The 12687-nt window shown below is 34.1% G+C and overlaps 1 protein-coding gene across 1 annotated transcript in view; it reads right to left on the bottom strand.

The window, feature by feature from the left end:
- The window catches only part of PIGK (phosphatidylinositol glycan anchor biosynthesis class K), a 117148-nt gene that overhangs the window by 46348 nt on the left and 58113 nt on the right, over positions 1 to 12687 (bottom strand).

Here is a 12687-nt window from a genome sequence, read left to right as displayed (position 1 = left end):
GATTCAACATGGTGATGCTACCATCTTAAATCAAAATACAATTAAAATATTATCCAAATCCTCTGCATAAGTACATAAAATACTGCTGGAAAAATTCTGAAGCCTGTAAAGTCAGTGTTTATAAACACTTGTTTCTTTTGTATTCATTTCACTCTTTCACAGGTGCTCAGTGCCCTCAAAATTCTTCCACCTCTGTGCTAAACAAGCACTCCTAAAATAATATAGTAAAATTATTTACTGTGCCATATATAAGGTCATCTCTGATTCAGAAAAGGTGAAGTTTTTATTCTATATTGCCATACTGAGATTAGATTATTCATGTATAAAATGACCTAGCTTACTGTGGCAGGGGCAAAAGCCAAAGGATCTTTTCAAACACTAGAAATACACCCAGCAAAAAGAACAGGAAAACAGAGACAGTGTGCTGTGCCAAATACAAATTAAGTAGATCAATAATAATTCAAGGCATATGATGTAGGATAATTCAAAATCATTAGGAAGAAATTCTCTAAACATACCAAAAACAAGAAGCTAGCCAAAGTTAGTGGAATTTCTTGAACATGATAGCTTAATAGAATCATTTGAAACTAAAAGTATATAAAGAAACCAAATTAATTTCTTAATACAATCTTGTTGGGGGAAAAAAAAAAGACAGAAAATTTTTCACTCCTAAACTGCATTTTAAAAAAATGTCCAAGCATTCATATAATTGAGAACACATACATGATAACTGAGAGCCCTGTGACATTCCTGAAAGTTTAAGGGACACTCTAAAGGAAAAAAAACATCAAATTTATTAGTCAATAGAGACAAACACAAAATGCTATTATTACAACTCCAGAAATGTCTCAAGAATCACTAAAGATTATTTTTCTGAAGATAGGTTATATAAAAATGAGACAACAATCTAATGCATCATCTTTCTTGAAATGAGTCCCTATCATCCCCCCCCAAAAAAACCTCACAGCATTACCATTCTTTTTAATTGTCAAACTAAAAGCTTGCAAGTAAAGATATTAAAACATAACCTTGTTACTGCTTCCTCTGAAGAAGTACAAGGAGGACGATGAGCCAGGGGAAAGAGACATAATTTGAAGTAGAGACCAGACATGTAATTCCCAAGAGAATTAAGGTTAGATTAATTTAGTGCCCAACTGCTAAAATGCATCTTATTTACCATCAACTTGCAGTGAGGTATCAAGATGTACATACCATTTAAAAAAGAATACCTCCCAAGAAATCAAAATCCCAGAAAATAAAGCCTTAGTTCTCACTGAAGGATTGCTTTTCTGTTAGAAGTTATAGGCAAGCTTTCCAAAAGTTCTAATAACCAGTGAATTGCATATATAAAGAACTATCTTGCAGAATCAAAGGCAATTCTAAAATACTCGTGGTGGTGGGTAGTCAGAGGAAAACCTAACAAAATTATTGAGCACTTACCCTGTATTAGGCACTCTAGTAGGTACATATAAGTTAGTATATAATGTATAACTTATATATATATATATAGTTCTATTCATTTTATTTTGCTTACATATATATTTATACATGAAAATATGAAGATATCCATAAAGATTCATTGATAAATTATATTCTATATACAAATATATACAAAGAAAATATATAAATATATACAAAATAGATGAAGAACTCCTACAACTCAATAGCCTAAAAACAAACAACCCTATTTAAAAAAATGGGGGGAGGATCTGAATAGAAATTTTTTCTAAAGAAGACAGACGGCCAACAGACACATGAAAAGATGCTCACCATCACACTAACCATGAGGGAAATGTAAATCAAAACCACAATGAGATATCCCTTCACATCTGTCAGAATGGCTATTATCAAAAAGACAACAAATAAGTACTGGTGAGGATGTGGAGAAAAGGAAACTGGTGCACTGTTGGTAGGAATGTAAATTGATGCAGCCACTATGGAAAACAGGAGGAAGGTTTCTCAGAAAAATGAAAATGGAATTACCATACAATCCGGCAATTCCACTTCTGGGTATTTATTGGAAGAAAACAAAAATACTAATTCAAAATGACACATGCACTTCTATGTCCATTGGCGCATTGTTTACAACAGCTAAGATATGGAAAACAACCTAAGTGTCCATAGATAGATGAACGGACAAAGAAGATGTGGTACACAACACACACACACACACACACACACACACACACACACACACACACACACACACACAAATGAAATATTACTCAGCCATAAAAAAGAATAAAATCTTGCCATTTACCATAACATCGAAGGATGAACCTGGAAGGTATTACGCTAAGAAAAGTCAAACAGAGAAAGACAAATACTGTATGTGATTTCAGTTACACATGAAATCTAAAAAGCAAAAACAAATGCACAAACATAATGAAGGAGAAACAAAGTCATGGGTACAGACAGAGAACAAATAGGGGGGTGCCAGAGTGTAGGAGGTATGGGGGATGAGTGAAATAGATGAAGGGGATTAAGAGATATAAACCTCCAGGGATGAGTCACAGGGATTAAATGTATAAAGTGGGAAATACAGTGAATAACAATGGAATATCTTTGTATGGTGACGGACGGTAAGTAGACTAATTGTGGTAACCATTTTGTAATGCATAGAAATATCAAATTACTATGTTGTGCACCAGGAATTAACACAGTGTTACAGGTCAACTAACAAACTCATAGAAAAAGCGATCAGATTTGTGATTACCAGAGACTAGGGAGTGGAGAGTGGGGGAACTGGATGAAGGTGGTCCAAAGGTATAAACTTCCAGTTTTAAGATAAAGAAGTACTAGAGATGTAATGTAAAATGAGATTAATGTAATTAACACTGCTGTGTTATAAAAGCTGTTAAGAGAGTAAATCCTAAGAGTTCTCACACTCTCGTGTATTTATTAAAATATTTTTCTATTATTTTATATCTATAGGAGATGACAGATGTTCACTAAATATTGTGGTAATCATTTCATGATGAAAAAAGTCAAATTATTATGCTATATGCCTTAAACATATATAATGCTATATGTCATTTATATATATAAATAAAAATGGAAATGGAAAAATAATAAGATACATATACTATGTATAATTCAGCCACTTGTTTTTTTCATTTAACATGTTTTTGAGATCCATGTACTCAATATGATTACCAATCCAGTTCATTACTATTAATAGCTAAATGGTATAGTATGAAAATGCTCCATTCTACTTAGACATTCCATTATGGAAGGACATTTGCCTTCAATTATTTATTATTAGAAATAATGTTACAAAAAATATCCTTCCAGGCTACTTTGTCTACATGTGCAAGAGATGTTCTCTAACAGGGATGAACTATAACAGAGTCAAATCTGGCCTGTCACCTGCTTCTATATGTCCTCTGAGGTAAGAATGGTTTTTATATTTTTTAAATGGCTGAAAAAACAAATCAAGAGAAAAATGGTATTTCATGAAAAATCAAATATATAAAATTGAAATTTTAGTGTCTGTAAGTAAACTTTCACTTGAACCCATTCACTGTTTTTTTTTTAATTTTTTTTTTCCCCACTGTACAGTAAGGGGATCAAGTTATCCTTACATGCATACATTTTTCCCCCACCCTTTGTTCTGTTGCAATATTAGTATCTAGACATAGTTCTCAATGCTACTCAGCAGGATCTCCTTGTAAATCTATTCTAAGTTGTGTCTGATAACCCCAAGCTCCCGATCTCTCCCACTCCCTCCCTCTCCCATCAGGCAGCCACAAGTCTATTTTCCAAGTCCATGATTTTCTTTTCTGTGGAGATGTTCATTTGTGCTGGATATTAAATTTCAGTTATAAGTGATATCATATGGTATTTGTCTTTGTCTTTCTGGCTCATTTCACTCAGTATGAGAGTCTCTAGTTCCATCCTTGTTGCTGCAAATGGCATTATGGCATTCTTTTTATGGCTGAGTAGTATTCCATTGTGTATATATACCACCTCTTCCGAATCCAATCCTCTGTCGATGGACATTTGGGTTGTTTCCATGTTCTGGCTATTGTGAAGAGTGCTGCAATGAACATGCGGGTGCATGTGTCTCTTTTAAGTAGAGTTTTGTCTGGATAGATGCCCAAGAGTGGGATTGCGGGGTCATATGGAAGGTCTATATATAGGTTTCTAAGGTATCTCCAAACTGTTCTCCATAGTGGCTGTACCAGTTTACATTCCCACCAACAGTGCAGGAGGGTTCCCTTTTCTCCACAACCCCTCCAACATTTCTTATTTGGGGACTTATTAATGAGGGCCATTCTGACTGGTGTGAGGTGGTAGCTCATGGTTGTTTTGATTTGCATTTCTCTTATAATCAGCGATGTTGAGCATTTTTTCATGTGTTTGCTGGCCATCTGTATATCTTCCTTGGAGAACAGTCTATTCAGATCTTTTGCCCATTTTTCCATTGGTTGATTGGATTTTTGCTGTTGAGTTGTATAAGTTGCTTATATATTCTAGAGATTAAGCCCTTGTCCGTTGCATCATTTGACACTATTTTCTCCCATTCTGTAAGTTGTCTTTTTGTTTTCTTTTGGGTTTCCTTTGCAGTGCAAAAGCTTTTCAGTTTGATTAGGTCCCATTGGTTTATTTTTGCTCTTATTTCTATCGCTTTGGGAGACTGACCTGAGAAAATATTCATTCACTGTTAATGTGTTACCTCTGACTGCTTTTGCACTACAAAGCAAAGTATTTGCAACTGAGACCATAAGACCTACCGTAGGACCTACAAGGGCTAAAATACTTACTATCTGGCCTTTTAACCAAAAAGTTTGCCAACCTCTGTTCCAGAGTTATTATTTAGAAGTGGACTTACAGGTCATAACTCATGCATGCACATTTTAAATTTTGCGAGAAACAACCAAATTACTATCCAAAGGGCCTGTACTGCCATCAGAAATGTGGAAGTTTCCGTTTCCCTCATCACCACTTAATTTTTTACAAGAAAGAGTATCTCATTGTTTTAATTTCCATTTTCTTTTTGAATGGTCAGTAAACATGAATCTCTTCTTTTCCAAACTGTATTTCCTTTGATCATTTTTCTGTTGGGTGTCTTTTTTTTTTAATAAAAAAATTATGTTTGATTTAAAAAAAAAAAGTTAGGTAAGTGCAGTTACTTACATAACCTGGATAGAACTTCTTTGACAGAGATGTTATAAATAATTTAATTCAGACGTTCTGTTCTCTTTTTGTAATTTTTTTAACTATATGATATTTTAATTTTGCTACAATAAGCTTTATCAATCTTTTCTTTTATGAGTTATGCTTTGGTTAGCAGGACATCTTTCCCCACTCTTATTTCCCAACTTTTACTAAGTTTAATAATTATTAAATGGTAGATTCTCTTAGATATTCTATTACATGGTCTATAAAAACAAAAAACAAACAAAAAAAAAAAGGAAAGTTTGTCTCTTCCTGATTCTTATACTTCCTATTCTTTCCCTTGTCTTCTTGCATTAGTTGGCATTTCTTGTGTAATCACAAATAGATGAAAATATCTCATTTGACCTTCATCAAGATGCTTCTGAAAGATTTACCCTAAAGTACAATGTTTGCTGCTGGCTTTAGATACATGGCCTTTATTAAGTCAAGGCAGCTCCCTTTTATTTCTAGTTTGCTAAGCCACGTTGCTTTTTTCACCACTAATGATTGATGAATTTTAATCAGATGCTTTCTCTGCATCTACTGAAACAATTACAAAATATTTCTCATTTAATTCAATGATACTATGAAATACATTAATATATTGTCTAATCCTAAATTATTCCTGCAATTTTAAGATAACTGCTATTTGGTCATAAAATATTTTTATTTTTACATTACTGGATTTGATTTGGATTTTCATTTAAGATTTGTATATCTGTGATCATAAATAAGGTTGGCTCTATTATTTTTTCATACTCTCCTTGCTTAATTTTGGTTTCAAAATTATTTAGTCCCATCAAATGGGTTAGGTAGCTTGCTTTCTATATTTTGTTCATATGTCACTCCACCTGTTTGGTAAAAGTCATAGGGTAAAAAGCATTTAAGCCTCCTGCTTGTTTGAAGTTTGTTGGGAGAGGGTACGTATTTTTTACAACTGAAAATAAAGCAAATTCTTTTACTTGAAGGATTAATTTATTTATTTTATTTATTTTTCCCTAAATCCTTTCTAAGTATGTCTTTAGCCATATTCGAAGTGATTTCTGTACCTTACATTAAATATGTTAGTAGCACATCTGGGGGTTTTCTTTTGAGTTTATTCATTTATTTTTGTCTTTTTACAGCAGATATAGGTTCCCAGGCTAGGGGTCAAATAGGAGCTACAGCTGCCAGCCTGCACCACAGCCACAGCAATGCAGAATTTGGGCTGCGTCTGCGACACCACAGCTCACAGCAATGCCAGATCCTTTAACCCACTGAGCGGGGCCAGGGATTGAACCTGAGTCCTCATGGATACTAGTTGGGTTCATTACTGCTGAGCCACAATGGGAACTCCTTTTGAATTTAGTAGGGCCATCTTACTCTTTCAAAGAGGATATTTAGTCCAACTATATTTAATTTAATAACTGATATAACTGGATTTATAATTACCATTTTCTAGATTCCATCTATTTGATGTTTCTTTTTCTTTCAGTTTTTCTTTTGAGTTAATATTTTATGATTCCTCCTTTTTCTTTATTAACATGGAAGTTATATGTACATTTACCATTATTATAATAGTTGCATTGGATATTAATTTAACATCCAGCTTTGACTTATTAACCTAATCAAACGGATCACATTGACCATTTCTCCAGTAACAGTAGTTTGCAACACTTTGTTTCCATTTATCCCTCTGCCTTTTGCATTGTTACAGTCATATATTTTAATTCTACAAATACTGTTTAACTCTACAAGACACTGTTTTTATTTGGTTTTTGTCCTATCAATATTCAATGATCTTAAATGATATATTTACCTATTCTGGTTCTCGTCATTCCTTACTGAATTTGTTTCCCATTAGGATCATTTTACTTCCGGCTGAGGAATTCTATTCAGTTTTCATTTCAGTTCAGGTGCACTGGCAACAAATTGTTTCGTTTGTCTGAAAACGTTTTTATTTCACCTTCTTTTTTGTAAGATATTTTTGCTGAATATAGAATTACAGGTTAGAAGTTTTCTTCCTTTCAGCACTTTAAACATGTTATTTTATTGTTTTATTGTTTTCACTGTTTATGTCAGTATTAAAGGTGACGTGCCTTTTCTTCTCTGGTGGGCTTTTAAGAGTCTTCTCTGTCTATGAATTTTCAGCATTTTGACTATGATGTGCTAAGTTGTGGTTCCTGATGCATTCATCCTGCTTGGAATTAGCTGAATTAATTGAATCTATGGTTTGATGTGTTTCATTAGTTTTGCTCCTTATCTCTTTATGTACTGCTTCTTTCTTATTTTCAATCTGTGCTATAGTTTAAACATTATTCACACACATTACAGAATTTTACTGAATCTAATAATAACCCTTACTCTCTTTTCTGGTCATTTCTTTCATTCTTTGGATTTTTTTCTATTGAATTGCCTTCAAATACATAATGCTGTCTTCTGATATACCCAATGTGATGTTAAACCATTCATTGAATTCTTCAATCCAGATACTATGTTTTTCAATTCTAGAATGTTCACTTCATTATTTTATATATATATTCATATCCTCTGGTGATTTTCCTATCTTTTCATCTATTTTCAAGGTATTTTTCCTATTTTCTTGAACATACTAAAACATATATTGTAAGTTTCTTTTCTACTAACTCCAAGTTCTGAACCACTTGCAGGTCTGCTTCCATGTTGTTTCATTTTTGTCTCTTGGTAACATGTTCATAATATCCTTTTTATGCACCTAGTAATTCTTGATTGATTGTGTACAGGACACTGCATACATATTTAAAGGAGAAAAAAAAAAACCTACTAGAAACGCTATTTTCCATCTGAGAAAATCCACTTTCTTCTATTAGGCGTTTATAGAGAGTAGCGGTCTGATTACTTCCATTCCATCAGAGACTGAGCTGAATTAAGACTGCCTTACAATTTTTGATAAAATCCATTCAATCTTTAATTTGCCCCTATTGCTACAGTGAGGCCCTTCAGAGTTTTAAATTGAAGCCTAGCAGATCTTTGTCCCCTCAAAAGAGAACTGTCCACTGTGCAAAGTCTACTTTGCAAGGTTTCTGGCTTAGATTTTTGTCCTCTTGTCCTGAATAGCTTCAGAGTCAGGCATTCGAGCTCCACAGGATTGCCTCAGGCCATAGTGGTCACTCTGTCCTCATCAGTGACCCTCTATCTGAGGCTAAGCCCAGATTCCTCTAGTATGCAAGTAAACAACTTATTTCTCTAAAAGGCCAGAGAGTAATAACGATCTTAGGCTCTCTGGCCATACAGTCTCTGTCAGAAGTACTCAACTCTACTATTATAGTATGAACACAACCAAAAACAATATGCAAATGAATAAAGGGATGAATGTGGCTGTTTGGAAAAAAAACAAAACAAAACAAAAAAAACCTTTATTTACAAAACAGGCAATGGGCCAGATTTGGCCCTTGGGCTGCAGTTTGCTGATCTTTGCTCTTACTGTACCCAGAATTAGGAAGTATACCAAAGATGAAAATCACTAGAAATTGTCATTGTCAGTTCACCACCATCTCCAGGAGCATCAACCCTCACCCACCATGTTCTTCTGGGACTCACACCCCAAAGATTTTACCTTTTCAGAATTATAAGTCTAGTAAATTCAGCTCTGGAATTGAGAGATTTTCGGCTTAGCAGTTAGCTTTCCTTTAGTTTCAGAAATTTGGCAAAATCTTGAAAAGGGAACTGGCTTTTGACTGAGTGACAGCTGTTTCACTCTAGCCTCGTACACTCACCAAAATTTCTGCTGGTTTTCCTATCCACAAGCAATGACCCACTGCCTGGACCAAACCCAGATTCTCAACCTTCAGCCTACTCAGAATCAGTAACTGATAGAAAAGTGGCCACAGATTTTCAGCTCATCTCTGAGAAGTTTTCCCAAATATATACTTCTACCTCCTCAGTCCACTTTGCTTCTGTATTTCTCTGATGTCTTTAAAAATATTATTTCTATCTGGCTTTTCTAGTTGTTCTTTGGGATCATAAGCCTACTGCAAATTATTTCATTATTCTGGAATCAGAACTTATATCCTGCCACTTTTGATATTAAAAATATTCACTATCACTCAGTTCTAAGTATTTTTAAAATTTCCATTGTTATTTTATTTATTTCAAGAATAACTCAAGTGTTTTAAAACTTCTATATATATTTTTTAAAATAACAAAATACATAATTTTTTTGCTATTGATTATAACAATTCTATTGTGAACAGAAAAAAATGCTCCATAAGATTCCAAATACTTTATAGTTGTTAAGATATGCTTTTTTTTGGCCAACTATGGGTCAATTTCTTAAAGTACTACATTTGGACTTTGAAGAATGTTTATTTTCTAATGTTGAATCCATCAGTTAATCATGTTGCTCATATCTTCAGTTTCAAAACATTTGAGGGAATCTTTAATCAGTTTCTGATAATGTGATACCAAAATCTTCTATTATAATTTATCAAACTTTTAAAAAGCTCTTTATTGAGCATGTAAAGTTTTAAAAAATATATTGTGACTATGTTATTAGGTAATTAAAAGTTTAACATGTTTTTATCTTTCTGATGAGTTAAACCTTTTACCATTAGTTGCTCTCATTATGCTTGGTAAAGTCCTTTCCTGAAGTCTACTTTAGTTGATATTAATACAACTATACAAGCTTTCTCTGGTTAGCAGTTGCTTGGTAATGCTTTTATTTTCAGTATTTAATGTCATTATGTTTTCTGTCTATAGTTAGATTTCTCTGATTCCTCATATGGTCTCTGTTTTAAACTAAGATTAATTCACTTACTGTTGCAAGCAACATAATTATAATTATGTCTTCATACTTTTTTACTCTTGTTTTTTTCTGATTCACCTTCATTCTTTGGCTGCCTCCTCGCTGATTTTGATTACATTTTTTTTCTCCTGTACTATTTTTTTTCTATTTCTTCTACTTCTAGTCATTTAAGTGGTCATTCTCAAAATGTAAAATGCATACTAACCTTGCTGTCTAAAGCTACTACAACTTACTCCTCCTCCCCCCCACCACTGAAAAAAACCTCTGAATATTTCAGAACCAATGACTTCCTCTCCTTTCTACATAATACTGCTATTAGATACATTAGTACTTTGATGTATCTTACTCCCCCCCAAAAATTACCATCATCCCATTATCATAATTATAAAATATTCTCAGTTTTTGCTTAAATTTACTCATATTTTCATTCATTGGTGAGCTCAGCATTCTTCCTTGTAATTAGACCTCTTTCTTCTGGCCCCTTTGTTTTCTTCAAGAAGTGATCCCTTTAGATGTTGTTTAAGTAAGTATGTATTGATGGAAAATACGCTCAGTTTTTCTACATGTAAAGATGTCCTTATTTTTGTTCATTCTTTAACAACAGTTTGGTTGGATAACCAATTTTAACCTACAGTTACTTTCTTAAGCCCAACTATCTACAAATGGATCCAGAGCTTTTGTCTTGACCCTCACACAAAGCCATTCTAACTCAAAGCTCTAGATTTCTATAGCAGTAATTTAGGAAGCCTTACCTTGTATGTTTACTTACTGCTTGGATTTTAGCTCCTTCGACATTTTTCACAAGAGATTTCCCTATTACTGAAGAAAGTAGAACTTTCTACTGAAAGCCACTGTTCAGCAATGGGCTCTTGCTAACAAACACTTTCTGCCTCGCAGATCAAAAAATATATATCCTGCAGTAGGATAAAGCACATGGTCCTCTGTAAAGGCGTGTTTGGATTAGGGTGCAGGTGGACACATCAAGGATTGGCTCTAGGAGGGAGTTCCCATTTTGGCTCAGCGGTAACAAATCCGACTAACATCCATGAGGACGTGGGTTCAATCTCTGGCCTCGCTCAGTGGGTTAAAGACCCAGTGTTGTTGTGAGCAGTGGTGTAAGTCACAGAGATGCGGCTCGGATCCTGTGTTGCTGTGGCTGTGGCGTAGGCCATCTACAGCTCTAATTCAACCCCTAGCCTGGGAACTTTCATGTGCCGCAGGTGTGGCCCTAAAAAAGAAGGATTGGCTCTAGAAGAGGGACCTCACCCACTGACACTTACAGTAAAGCTAAGCAGCCCTTGCTAGGGGAGACAAAGAGTCTGAGCTTATTGCCAACTGCTTAGAGAAGATGCATGTTTGGAACACCAGCTGTGACTGACTAAAAACATTACTGGAAGTTGAATGTATGCAGACCCTTTTCCTGAATAAGGAGGTGCTACCAGTTCCAGTTCAACCTGGGAAAAGCCAGAAATGGCATTTCATCAAACAATGGCATCTGTCTCCATGCAACTACTTTTTTGGTAGTTCAGTTACATGTTTAAAAGTGCTTTTTTAGCAATTTATTGAGCATCCAGGTTTTTTATAACAGAAGAGCTTTTCAGAAAAATCTAGTCAGCAACAATTTCAAAAGTGAAGTCAAATGATTGTTCCTTATTATTAGTTTCAATAACTTCAAACCACCTCTCTAACTCATTTATATTAATTTCTTGTTCTGGAAAAAGTGCAATGTTATATCTAATTCTGAACATTACAGGGTATTCCTTTATTGAGAAATGAAATTTCAAACTATGAATGCCGAAGGCCTTTAAAGTCAGGTTGTGTTTCTACATCTAAGGTAAAAATGGAATTTCTCCTATTCAGAGCCAACTCACTGGCAACTTTCATGTATTCTTTATTACTAAAAGTTACCTAATTTGGGGACACTTAAGGTCTTATTGTGTGTGATTTTCAAAGAGTAAGGGAAAAAACTATCCTTAACATTAAAATCATACAAGATATATTTTAATCATTTTCATTAATTTAGAAGATACGTATTACCGTATTTTAGCATAATAAAGAGACAACATTATGAATATTAGTTATTTGTTAAGCATAAGTTAGAGCTTTCTTCAACACTGGATACAAGATTTTAAATGTATACATCATGTTTATGCAAAGCAATTAGAGCAGTTAACAGTTCCTGACTGCAAGTAACAGAAACTGAGGGTGGAATCTCTAAGTTACAAGATGACTATACTAATAATTAATGTCTAGCCATATACCTCATTATTATCTGTCTCAGTAGCTTAAGGGAAAAGTGAAAAATACTCTCCTGAAGCATGCGGACTTAAGTCACCTCATGGAAATCTAAAATACGCCAACTCTCAAGATACATACTCTAAATAAACATAAATTTGGCATGAATAAATAAACACTAATTTTAATACAACCCAATTGAAATTGCCCACTGACCTGCAAAGTCACTCGGACCATTTAAACTAGATCTACTATTACACAGTGTGGTGCAAAGTACTTCTCAGTCAGCATGCACACTTAGGTATCATGTGACAAATTTCAGTATTCTGAGAGCATATCCTTTGAACTTTTCTATCTCCTTAATTTTCATTTGTTTTTCACTTTTGAGAAATCATACGGGAAAGTATTAATTAACATTAGAAGCTGATCCCATCAGATGAAGAACAAAGAAAGGAAGTTAAAATGAGATTGATCAATCTCAGGGAAAAAAGACAGTCCAGTGTTAACTGCATGCTTCTCGTAGTGAAAGT

The sequence above is a fragment of the Sus scrofa genome, chromosome 6 (assembly GCF_054392235.1).
Source record: "Sus scrofa isolate SSC_HxYL_T2T_F1_AM1 chromosome 6, Sscrofa_HxYL_maternal_Yorkshire_Landrace_v2.0, whole genome shotgun sequence".
Taxonomy (NCBI): Eukaryota; Metazoa; Chordata; class Mammalia; order Artiodactyla; family Suidae; genus Sus; species Sus scrofa.
Note: the sequence above shows the minus strand (reverse complement) of the source record. Positions and strands in the feature narration are given on the sequence as shown.